Genomic DNA, 10,730 nt, shown 5'->3' with positions numbered 1-10,730 from the left:
AGTGATGTGTTGGGGCAGTATACTCGCGCTTGCATCAAAACAGAGTATTTTAAGCTTTTGTTTTTTCCCACCATTTTTCAGTGCCATTGAATACATTGTGGTTGTTGGGACGTTCGAAAAGTACCTTGAGATCTGCAATTTTTTGGTTTCTCATCATCACAAAAAAGTGTGCGTCTCCGTATGTATGTATGTATGTGCGCGGGGGGGGGGGTGAGGTGGGAGATGATTCAATAACCCACCTCTGGTCAAAAAATGGGATGGGGTATAATATAATATATACCCACCCCACTACCAGGGTTTACGCCCATGATTGTGTTCTGAACAATGGCGGAGAGGAAAATAGCGGATGGAATTGAATATTCTCATGCCGCCCTCAAAGTCTGAAATATCTTAATATAATAGGAGGTATATCTGAGAGCAAGAGGGCGCTGTATCGTAAACTTTTTGGAGATATAACCACACTTAAATCCTACAATCATGGCCAAAACTCGCTGGGCCCCCACCCCCGGACCCCGGCCTTTGTCGGCTCTCATTGCGCGGTCTGCTCAAGCGCGAGATGACAACATTGGCCGGGGGAGCAGGGGACCGGGCACGATTTTTTTTTCTAAAGCGAGATCCGACAATATTGACAGAGGGCGCTCTCTCTGCGTTATACATTATGATGTCAAGGGCCTAATTTCACGACGCTGCTTAACAGTTAGCAGAAACGTTGTGCTTAGCATAGCAAAAAAAAAGGGCTAACCTTAAGCACTATTTCACGGCGCGGATGTGCTAACGGTCGCGCGTGCATGGAGATGTTTATTGTTGTGGCGCTCTTGTGTTATATAACATGTGCCAGACGTGGCGCTCTTGTATAATTTCAGGTGTGACGTTCTTATAATACAATAATACGCCTGTATTCATTGTTCGTTGCTCTTGGCTCCAAGGTGTTGGCTTCGTAATGACGTTTTGTACCATAGTCATATTAAATTATTTGGAAGCAGTGTTTAAGTTTCCTGTGTTTGGATTTCAGTTGTCCAATATCTGTTTTTGAGCCTCTATAAATTCCTAATCCGCTACATCACAAATCCCATAAGACTGTTGTTACGTCACTTAGTTAAGACAATTTTTCCTCTGAAGTAAGCGACGTGCCTTTTGCTCTACTTATGCTTGCGGTCTCCATGAAATAGACGGAGGCTCTGTTAGCAGAAAATCGTGTGCTTAGCAGCGCCGTGAAATTTGGCCCAGGGCTTTAGAGAATAAGTTATATAACAAGGAATAATGGTGTTTAAATCACCGACGATTGGCAGCTGATTTTTGGACTGGTTGAAAGTAGTCCTGACTTTTCAGGTGATTCAAGCGTTTTTTACTTCTTCTCATTTTACTTTAAATAACTAAAGTGAGGAAGGAACATTTCTCACAAGATGCAAAGCCTATATTGGGTCTGTGCTATGGAGAACAAGGCATTAGATATGCATGTAATGGACCAATCAGAAGAAGATGGGAATCGGATGTCGTTTGGGAGAAAACATCGCGACCGGAGGAGGGTATATGCTCTAGTCTTGTGTGGACGTGTTCCAACCATTTTGACCAAGATTGTCTAAATGCATGTACCCTGGATAACATGTGCAGAGGGAGGGTGTGGACCGGGTGAGCCGGGCACGGGGGATGGGTATGCATATTGTGACGAGTCCCAACCATTTTGGCCGGGATTATAGCAGAATTATTGACCCAATTATATATATATATATATATATATATATTGCTATAAAAAATCCGTTCCCGTAAGTAACATTTATAATTTTTATATCGAAGTGAAGTTGCTATATTGCTTTAATACAACTTAACTTTGCAAAAAAATTTGCAATCTCACACACATAATCTTACGAACGGAAAAGAACGGTCAACTATTCAAGAACCTTTACATTTTTGCAAAGATTGTAACTTCTAAAGCATCAGAATGTAAAACAATACTTTCTTCATTTTCGAACGTTTATTGTGCAAAGCAAAATCAAAACGAACCTTTCGAGTCTAAACTGAATCAAGCGTTCAATACAATTTAATAACCTTAGCCAATCCCTATCACCGCAATATAGTCTTTAAAATATCAAGCACAAAAGAACAAAAAAAACGCGAAAGCAAAACGGTTCAAAAATTCAAGCAAAACCGAGCATAGTCGAACATAAATGAAATAATACTTAAACATAAACTCAAAGTAATTAATTATGAACTAACAATCATGTATATTTAAGTCTGATCAGAGCTCAGTCTGATTACAGCCAAAGAGCTAGAACGATGTTCCATTTGTATTACTTCAGTGATTTTCATTGCAATCATTCGGATCATCTCTAAAAACAAATCTTTCACCAACTGCTTTTCAGTTTGACTAATTTATGTTGCGAATATACTAAACATACACGTTTTCAATTTGCTGCTTTTTATATACTGATTATAGTATTTTAACGGGAAACGGTACCTTGGGACACATTCGATAGACTAGTGCACGTTTTTGTTTCCAAATTTAACGACTAATTAACTCAATTTGCTCTGCCAAGTTTTGGTAATCACGAGTGGACCACAAGCAATCGTGCTTTTTTTGCGACATTACCATTCTGCCACTAAAAGGGAGTTGTGACTTCAGGAGGACATTGCATTGCGTGTCCAGTGTAGGGTGTGTCCCTAAGGTAAAGCGTAAGACGAACGAAAAGAAATGTTTACCGAAGGGTACAGTAACATAAATTAACATAACCCAATAACACAGCGTAAATATCAAACGAAATAGTTAGGCAAAAGTAGCAATAAAGCAATAACCATTCTCTAAACTAAATTACTACGGCTAAAATGATTAAATGACCAAGTTAAACCCTTCAACGAAACATCCCCTCCACCCACCAATCAATCCAGCTCGAGATTTAACCCTCATCTCACCTTATAGGAGTTATAACAATGAGGTGCAGAAAGAGTTATCTATAGTTGTTGCATAGAGAAATGACACGTATGTCCTTTTTCTATTAATTGCTCTAGGGTTCCTAATGAAACCTTCCTTTACGCTTTCCATGAAACAATTATTAAAGAAAGTGATCAACATTGTTGGTGACTGTTGAACTCGAATACGTCAAGATTGTTGTGTATATTGTTGAAAACCTGATTTTTGTATACTATTATTAATTTATGTTCGAAAATATCCAACAAAGGTGAAATTGATTTATATGGGAAAGTTATAAATTCAGTGACGAATGTTCACATTGCAAGTTCAACTAATGATACCATTAAAACAAAATTAAAATAGAACATAAAACGTACGGCAGGAGGAAAATAAAATGAAAGCAACTTTGAAAGTTATTGTTCCAAAATATTTTGGATATCTCAACAAATATCAATTTAAGCACACAAGCACGAAATCCATAGCAGAAAAGTGGAAAAGCAAAAAAAAACACAAAAACAGCCCCTGTATTATGATAAGGATAATCATCAATATAAAATAACCAAAAAATAAGAAGATAAACCAAAACATAAAGCCAGAAGTTACAGTTGTCAAATATCAATGAATTGTATGTAAGTATAATGTTTTTATAATCATTAATTTATTGAAATAAATGTTTGTATGAATTAATGAATGAATGAACGCAATCCGTAATGGACAAAAATGGGTTAATTATTTTCAACACACCTTTCAACCCGTCAATTCCTCTTACCACGTTTATCAAGCACACAAAGCGTGAAAGGCTACCAAAATACAATTTGAAGTCAAATGAGGTTGTGAAGTGTGAAACAAACAACTTAATATTACTTAGACTGCGCCAATTAAAACAAACTCTCAGAACTCCAATGTTTTTAAATTCAATGAAATCACATAAAAACACATTATATTACAGATTATACAGTAGTCCCCTTGAAAAGAAGTAATTTAGAACAGTGTTTGAGAAGAGACGAAATAATATTTGCTAAATGTAATACATCTTGCTATAATAACGTAACCATATTTCCAAACAACAAAGATGTATTAAATTTCTCAAATATTAGAAGTCCCTTCATAAACTCAAATCAACGAAACTAAATCAAGATGAAAATACCTTTAATTAGAGCTTTTCAAAATCAGTGCTTCTCATTGATCAGATTAAATATTTCCCGATTAAACACATCGGTAACTAATTTGGAAACCCAATTAAAAACAAATCTCATTTCATCAATCAACGAGTTACACGTTGTACATGTACATTGTGAGCAAAAAACCTGTAACCAAACTCGCTGTAATTACGTAAATACAATTTCGGGATCTTTTAAGCTAAACGGTCTTAGCCTGCCAAAGCAAAATTCAAACACGATACAAACAACGATTTCTTAAAATCTACTACAAAAGAAAGTAGGGAAACCACTACCCAAATCGTTATTCAATTAAAAATAATTATGGTTAAATGCAATAACTACGAATGAAATAACTAAACAGTCAAAGTATTCAGCAGCATTTAAAACGACTGATTCATTAACACCACTAATATTAAATTTTAAATGTTAATAAGCAATAAAGAACACATAAGAAATTAAGCAAATTCATCAGACTTTGAAAAGGTCATGCAAGCAAAGCAGTAAAGCATACATCGTCAGGGAGTTGTGACTTCAGGAGGACATTGCATTTTGTGTCCAGAGTAGGGTGTGTCCCTAAGGTATAGCGTAAGACGAACGTAAAGAAATGTTAACCGAAGGGTACAGTAACATAAATTAACATAACCCAATAACACAGCGTAAATATCAAACGAAATAGTTAGGCAAAAGTAGCAATAAAGCAATAACCATTCTCTAAACTAAATTACTACGGCTAAAATGATCAAATGACCAAGTTAAACCCTTCAACGAAACATCCCCTCCACCCACCAATCAATCCAGCTCGAGATTTAACCCTCATCTCACCTTATAGGAGTTATAACAATGAGGTGCAGAAAGAGTTATCTATAGTTGTTGCATAGAGAAATGACACGTATGTCCTTTTTCTATTAATTGCTCTAGGGTTCCTAATGAAACCTTCCTTTACGCTTCCCATGAAACAATTATTAAAGAAAGTGATCAACATTGTTGGTGACTGTTGAACTCGAATACGTCAAGATTGTTGTGTATATTGTTGAAAACCTGATTTTTGTATACTATTATTAATTTATGTTCGAAAATATCCAACAAAGGTGAAATTGATTTATATGGGAAAGTTATAAATTCAGTGACGAATGTTCACATTGCAAGTTCAACTAATGATACCATTAAAACAAAATAAAAATAGAACATAAAACGTACGGCAGGAGGAAAATAAAATGAAAGCAACTTTGAAAGTTATTGTTCCAAAATATTTTGGATATCTCAACAAATACCAATTTAAGCACACAAGCACGAAATCCATAGCAGAAAAGTGGAAAAGCAAAAAAACACAAAACAGCCCCTGTATTATGATGAGGATAATCATCAATATAAAATAACCAAAAAAAAAAAGAAGATAAACCAAAACATAAAGCCAGAAGTTACAGTTGTCAAATATCAATGAATTGTATGTAAGTATAATGTTTTTAAAATCATTAATTTATTGAAATAAATGTTTGTATGAATTAATGAATGAATGAACGCAATCCGTAATGGACAAAAATGGGTTAATTATTATCAACACACCTTTCAACCCGTCAATTCCTCTTACCACGTTTATCAAGCACACAAAGCGTGAAAGGCTACCAAAATACAATTTGAAGTCAAATGAGGTTGTGAAGTGTGAAACAAACAACTTAATATTACTTAGACTGCGCCAATTAAAACAAACTCTCAGAACTCCAACGTTTTTAAGTTCAATGAAATCACATAAAATCACATTATATTACAGATTATACAGTAGTCCCCTTGAAAAGAAGTAATTTAGAACAGTGTTTGAGAAGAGACGAAATAATATTTGCTAAATGTAATACATCTTGCTATAATAACGTAACCATACTTCCAAACAACAAAGATGTATTAAATTTCTCAAATATTAGAAGTCCCTTCATAAACTCAAATCAACGAAACTAAATCAAGATGAAAATACCTTTAATTAGAGCTTTTCAAAATCAGTGCTTCTCATTGATCAGATTAAATATTTCCCGATTAAACACATCGGTAACTAATTTGGAAACCCAATTAAAAACAAATCTCATTTCATCAATCAACGAGTTACACGTTGTACATGTACATTGTGAGCAAAAATCCTGTAACCAAACTCGCTGTAATTACGTAAATACAATTTCGGGATCTTTTAAGCTAAACGGTCTTAGCCTGCCAAAGCAAAATTCAAACACGATAGAAACAACGATTTCTTAAAATCTACTACAAACGAAAGTAGGGAAACCACTACTGATTCATTAACACCACTAATATTAAATTTTAAATGTTAATAAGCAATAAAGAACACATAAGAAATTAAGCAAATTCATCAGACTTTGAAAAGGTCATGCAAGCAAAGCAGTAAAGCATACATCGTCTTAACGTAGAAGAGCAGCTAGATCAAAAAAAAAAACATTCAGAAGAAACAGCGCTGGGGAATATTGACGAATAAATCGCATTATAATAAATATGTTCTATGTGTCAACAACCCAAGTACTAGATTACTTGGCAGAAAATAGAGCGGTAAGCCACAGGACACAACCAATTGTAATATCCGCAGACTTAACCGAGATACAGATCTTTAGACTTGGAGAATAAGATGACGCACGATTTCGACCCATCTGGACAGACAACATGCCACTGAACATAAACATTATGCGACTATGCAGGCACAGACTTGTTTATTGACAATCCATTATTGTATATAACAGAAGGAAATAGCTTGTGATAGTTTTCTCAGTCGCCACCAAGTTTTTTTTTTTCAGTAGAGAAACATTTCACACTAACATGAGTTTTGTGTATCATTGCCTCTTGATGACTTTTTCGAACTACCCGAGACATCCAATCAGGACAAATGCCATCAAGAATGCGTGTCTTCATTAATGTAGCTCATATATGATGTCATGGTGTTTCGTATTTCTTTTACTCTGTGAAATTACCGAAAACAACCATATCCCCAGGCACGAATGCCTCCTTCAGGTCAATGACGTTCTTTTGCCGGGAACAAGATGTTCTTCAGAGCAAAGATGGAGATGCTGGGGAAAGGCCTGTTGAAAACTGCTTTCATTTGGGGAATCAAGTTGTTCCTGAGGGTTGTTAGGAAACGACTTTGCAGTTCACTGTCGTCACACCCACAGGCGCCAGAAGGTGGTTCAAAATTACCGTCGACCTTCACATTGGAGGATGTTGATTCCACCTTCAATGACTGGTCCTGACCTGTTCCCGTCACAGCGAAGGGAAGAGTGCTGTCCATGTTGATATCAACAGTCGTCGAGTATGGCTTGTACACAACCTTATGCCAGTCACCACAGCCGTAAACGTCACATAGCTTGTCCCTTGATCCGTATTCGAAATCGTAGGGTGAATCCGTGACCTGGAACTTTGACTTCACAGTCCAGCCGTTGACAGCGGAATCCCCAAACTTGAATGCCATCCCGGTGAGGTCAACATGGACACGGTCGCCCGGGACCTTGACATAATACTCGTAGTAGAAAGTTCCATAATCTGTCCAATGGGAATCCTCACCAACTTTTGTCGGTGGGTAAGGAGCCGACACTGTACCAGAAGTCGCTGTAGTAGACCAGACTTTATCCTTGTTGGGATCATCGCCTGGTGAATTTGCTTTCAGAATCAGACCTATCCCACCATCTCCGAGAGAGGCTGGCAGCACATCTTTGTAGAAGATCTGAGTGTTGATGATCAGTGAGCTTTGGTAGCTACTTGGTATCGGCTCTTGTAAGTACAGACCCGTGGACTGAAGTTCCCCCGTGGTAGCAATGAAAAGCTGCAAGAGATCACGATCACTGGGAGTTTGGTAGGTGTTGATGATGAAATTTTTCGGTTTCAAGGACTCAATGGTTGATACCCCCGTGTAGTCTATAGTACCGAATTTATAGACTTCGTAGCCATCCTGCAAGCCTGTAAAGTAGTTGGTCAAAGTGGCGTTCATATTAGGATTGCTTGTGCCAGGTGTGAAGTTCTCGGCCGAGAAGGCGCCGCCGTTGAGTTTTACACAGACGTTGTTCTGTGAGGAAACTGATCCAGCCAAGACCGCTAAGGGGACATCTCCCTTCACGTAGGCACCGTCGGACTCTAGAACCTCAACCTTGTCAATGATGATCCAGTTCCCCTCAGCAAGTATTGAGTATTCATAGGAACCTGAAATCATTGGGAGAGACACCTGCCCCGACGAAGAATTATTTAACAAAAACTCCAACCTGGGGGCATTGAATTTGAAATTGAATGCCGTCTTCATGATGACACCCTCTGATGACTCGGTCTCTGATGAAATATCCCCGGTTTCTCGCACGAATGCCGGGTTTCCCTGACGGTCCTGGTACTGCATATACAATTGCTCGTTGACTTGCTGCGCTGTCATCGAAAACACGACGTCCCAACCTGCACACACGGACTTACCAGACATCATTTTCAAGACTTCGTCCTTGCTTACGTTTGTTGTACGTGCGCCTCTTCGCTTGGAGATGTCTTTCCCTGAAACCTTGCTCAGGTATCTTCCTCCGGGCTTGGCTTTCTGTTTTCCTTCTGGTAAGATGCCCTTATACTTGGCCTGCTTAAAAACAGGGTGACTCGTCCTTAAGCCACGGGAGATGAGAAGATCATGAGATCTCATAAATATCTCCTTTGGTGTCAAACCCGTTTCTTTAAGCTGTGCAAAGATGTGAAAAATGAGACGCACGGTCACGCCACCTGGAAAGTTGTCGAATTGTATTCCTTCGTTGCTTGATGTCGCAGGCAAAGAGACTTTCCATGTGGAAAACGGTGTGATCTCAGATATGTTGTCAAAAGAACGGTCACCGAAGATGGCCAGACGCATAGAAGGTTTGAACGTTTTTGCAGCCTGCAAAGGTGGCACGTGGCTGCTAGAGCTGACTTCGTGGAGCCCTGTGAAGATCCGTGAGACCGTTTGAAAGGTCAGGGGTTCCCCATTGAACCCTCTGTCAAAGAATGGCTTTCCATCAAAAACTAGCTCAGTGTAGTACTTGCCGCTGTTGGTTGACTTTATCCCACCTATCTCTACTTCAACCTTCTTCACTCGGACGTAGTTGAAAAAGGCGAACTCGCGTCTGTTCATCTGGATGTCGAAGGAATGGGCTTGGTTGTTGGTTATGGTGTTGGGGTTGACACCATGGATCTCGTAGAAGATTGGATGCTCGTAGTCCATAGGTGGCGGCTGGACCGTCATGCCTTCATTGATACTCTGGGACTGCTTCACCATGGTAAGCTGAAGGTTCAGCATCGTGAAGGACCCGATAGGAGTAGGTGGTCGTATGTATTCGTACTGTAAGCCCCTGTCTTGAATCATCACAGTGGAAGCCAGTGTCATCAGCATCTGTCGTTGAAATAGCAGCAGCTGTCCAGATAGACCAATCAAATCAACTTTTGGAACTTCTAACTCATCGGGTTTGGCATCCAGAACCACTTTAAGCTCTTCCAGACGTTTCTGCTGCTCCTCGCTTAGTTGAATCTTCATATTAAGGGAAGACAGATCAGCAGAAATTTGTTGAATCGTAGCTTGACACTCCATAAGCGCTTTCCCTCTAGCGACGAGAATATTAAAAGCACCACCAAGAATGTACCGTTCGGGGACAGGTGGTCCAGATCCTAATGTAGCATCCATATTCATCTTCAACTCATCCCATTCCAAGGTTGAAGGCATCTGCACTCCATTCAGGCCTATATCTTGCAAGGCGTCTACCACTGCTTGTGGATTAGAGGGGAGTGGACCAAGAGACTCGTATGCTTTCATTACAACGTCGAAAGCCTTCATGGCATCCTGTATTTTCTGCACAGTCACTTCCATTTCTTTGAGGGCATCGATGGCATTGCCAGGGGCTTTAAAGATGAAGTCGATCTTAAACAACTGTTCAGCGACATCAAAAGCTGCTTTGAGCATCTCCTTATCCTGCCAGTTAACAACTGCTTTTTTATATTTGGCAACCTCGTCCTTTACAATATTCCTCTGACCTTCCAAGCTGGAGCGCAGTTCCTTTTCGCGGTCAGCAGCCATATCTAATTTCTTCTTTTGATCCTCGAAGATTGAGGAAAACATGTCGGCAATGCTTCCCTGGTAGCTTGCCTGAGCAGATATGTAGTCGCAGAGAAGCTGGCCGGTTTTGATGATGTTTTCATTCAGGGCATCCAGATTGTCGATCAGTCGCTCTTCTGCCTTCCGATCCCGGATCTGCTCTTGATAGCTGGAAAGCTCATAAGAGGCTGTATTGAGAACATTTTGGACGTTGTTAACGACATCTTTGTAGGCGTCGTACTTGAGGTAAGGCACAGGCACACCAGCGCCCATTGGGTTGGCTGCCACGGTTGCCAGTTGCAATGCTCTTGCCTGCACAGCTGCAAGCTGCTCATTTGCAGCGTTGCCAGACTCACCACCAGCCACAGCAGCAAGCCAATATAGGTAGCGTTTCATCAACTCCATACTCGGGTCGTCCTTGGAGTATTCCGCAAAGAGGAAGTTCAAGCGAGCTTCAGCTGCGACGAGACCAAACTGGAGGTCCACTACCCTCTCTAAGGCCACTTCCTGTGAGGGCGAAACGCGGACATCTCCTGGAATAGCCACTTTACCTTTGGCATACTCAAAAATCAGGCCATTCATGATTACAAAGAACTGG

The sequence above is a fragment of the Patiria miniata genome, unplaced genomic scaffold (genome assembly GCF_015706575.1).
Source record: "Patiria miniata isolate m_02_andy unplaced genomic scaffold, ASM1570657v1 HiC_scaffold_1, whole genome shotgun sequence".
Taxonomy (NCBI): Eukaryota; Metazoa; Echinodermata; class Asteroidea; order Valvatida; family Asterinidae; genus Patiria; species Patiria miniata.
The sequence above is the reverse complement of the archived record's forward strand: the minus strand, read 5'-3'. Positions refer to the sequence as shown.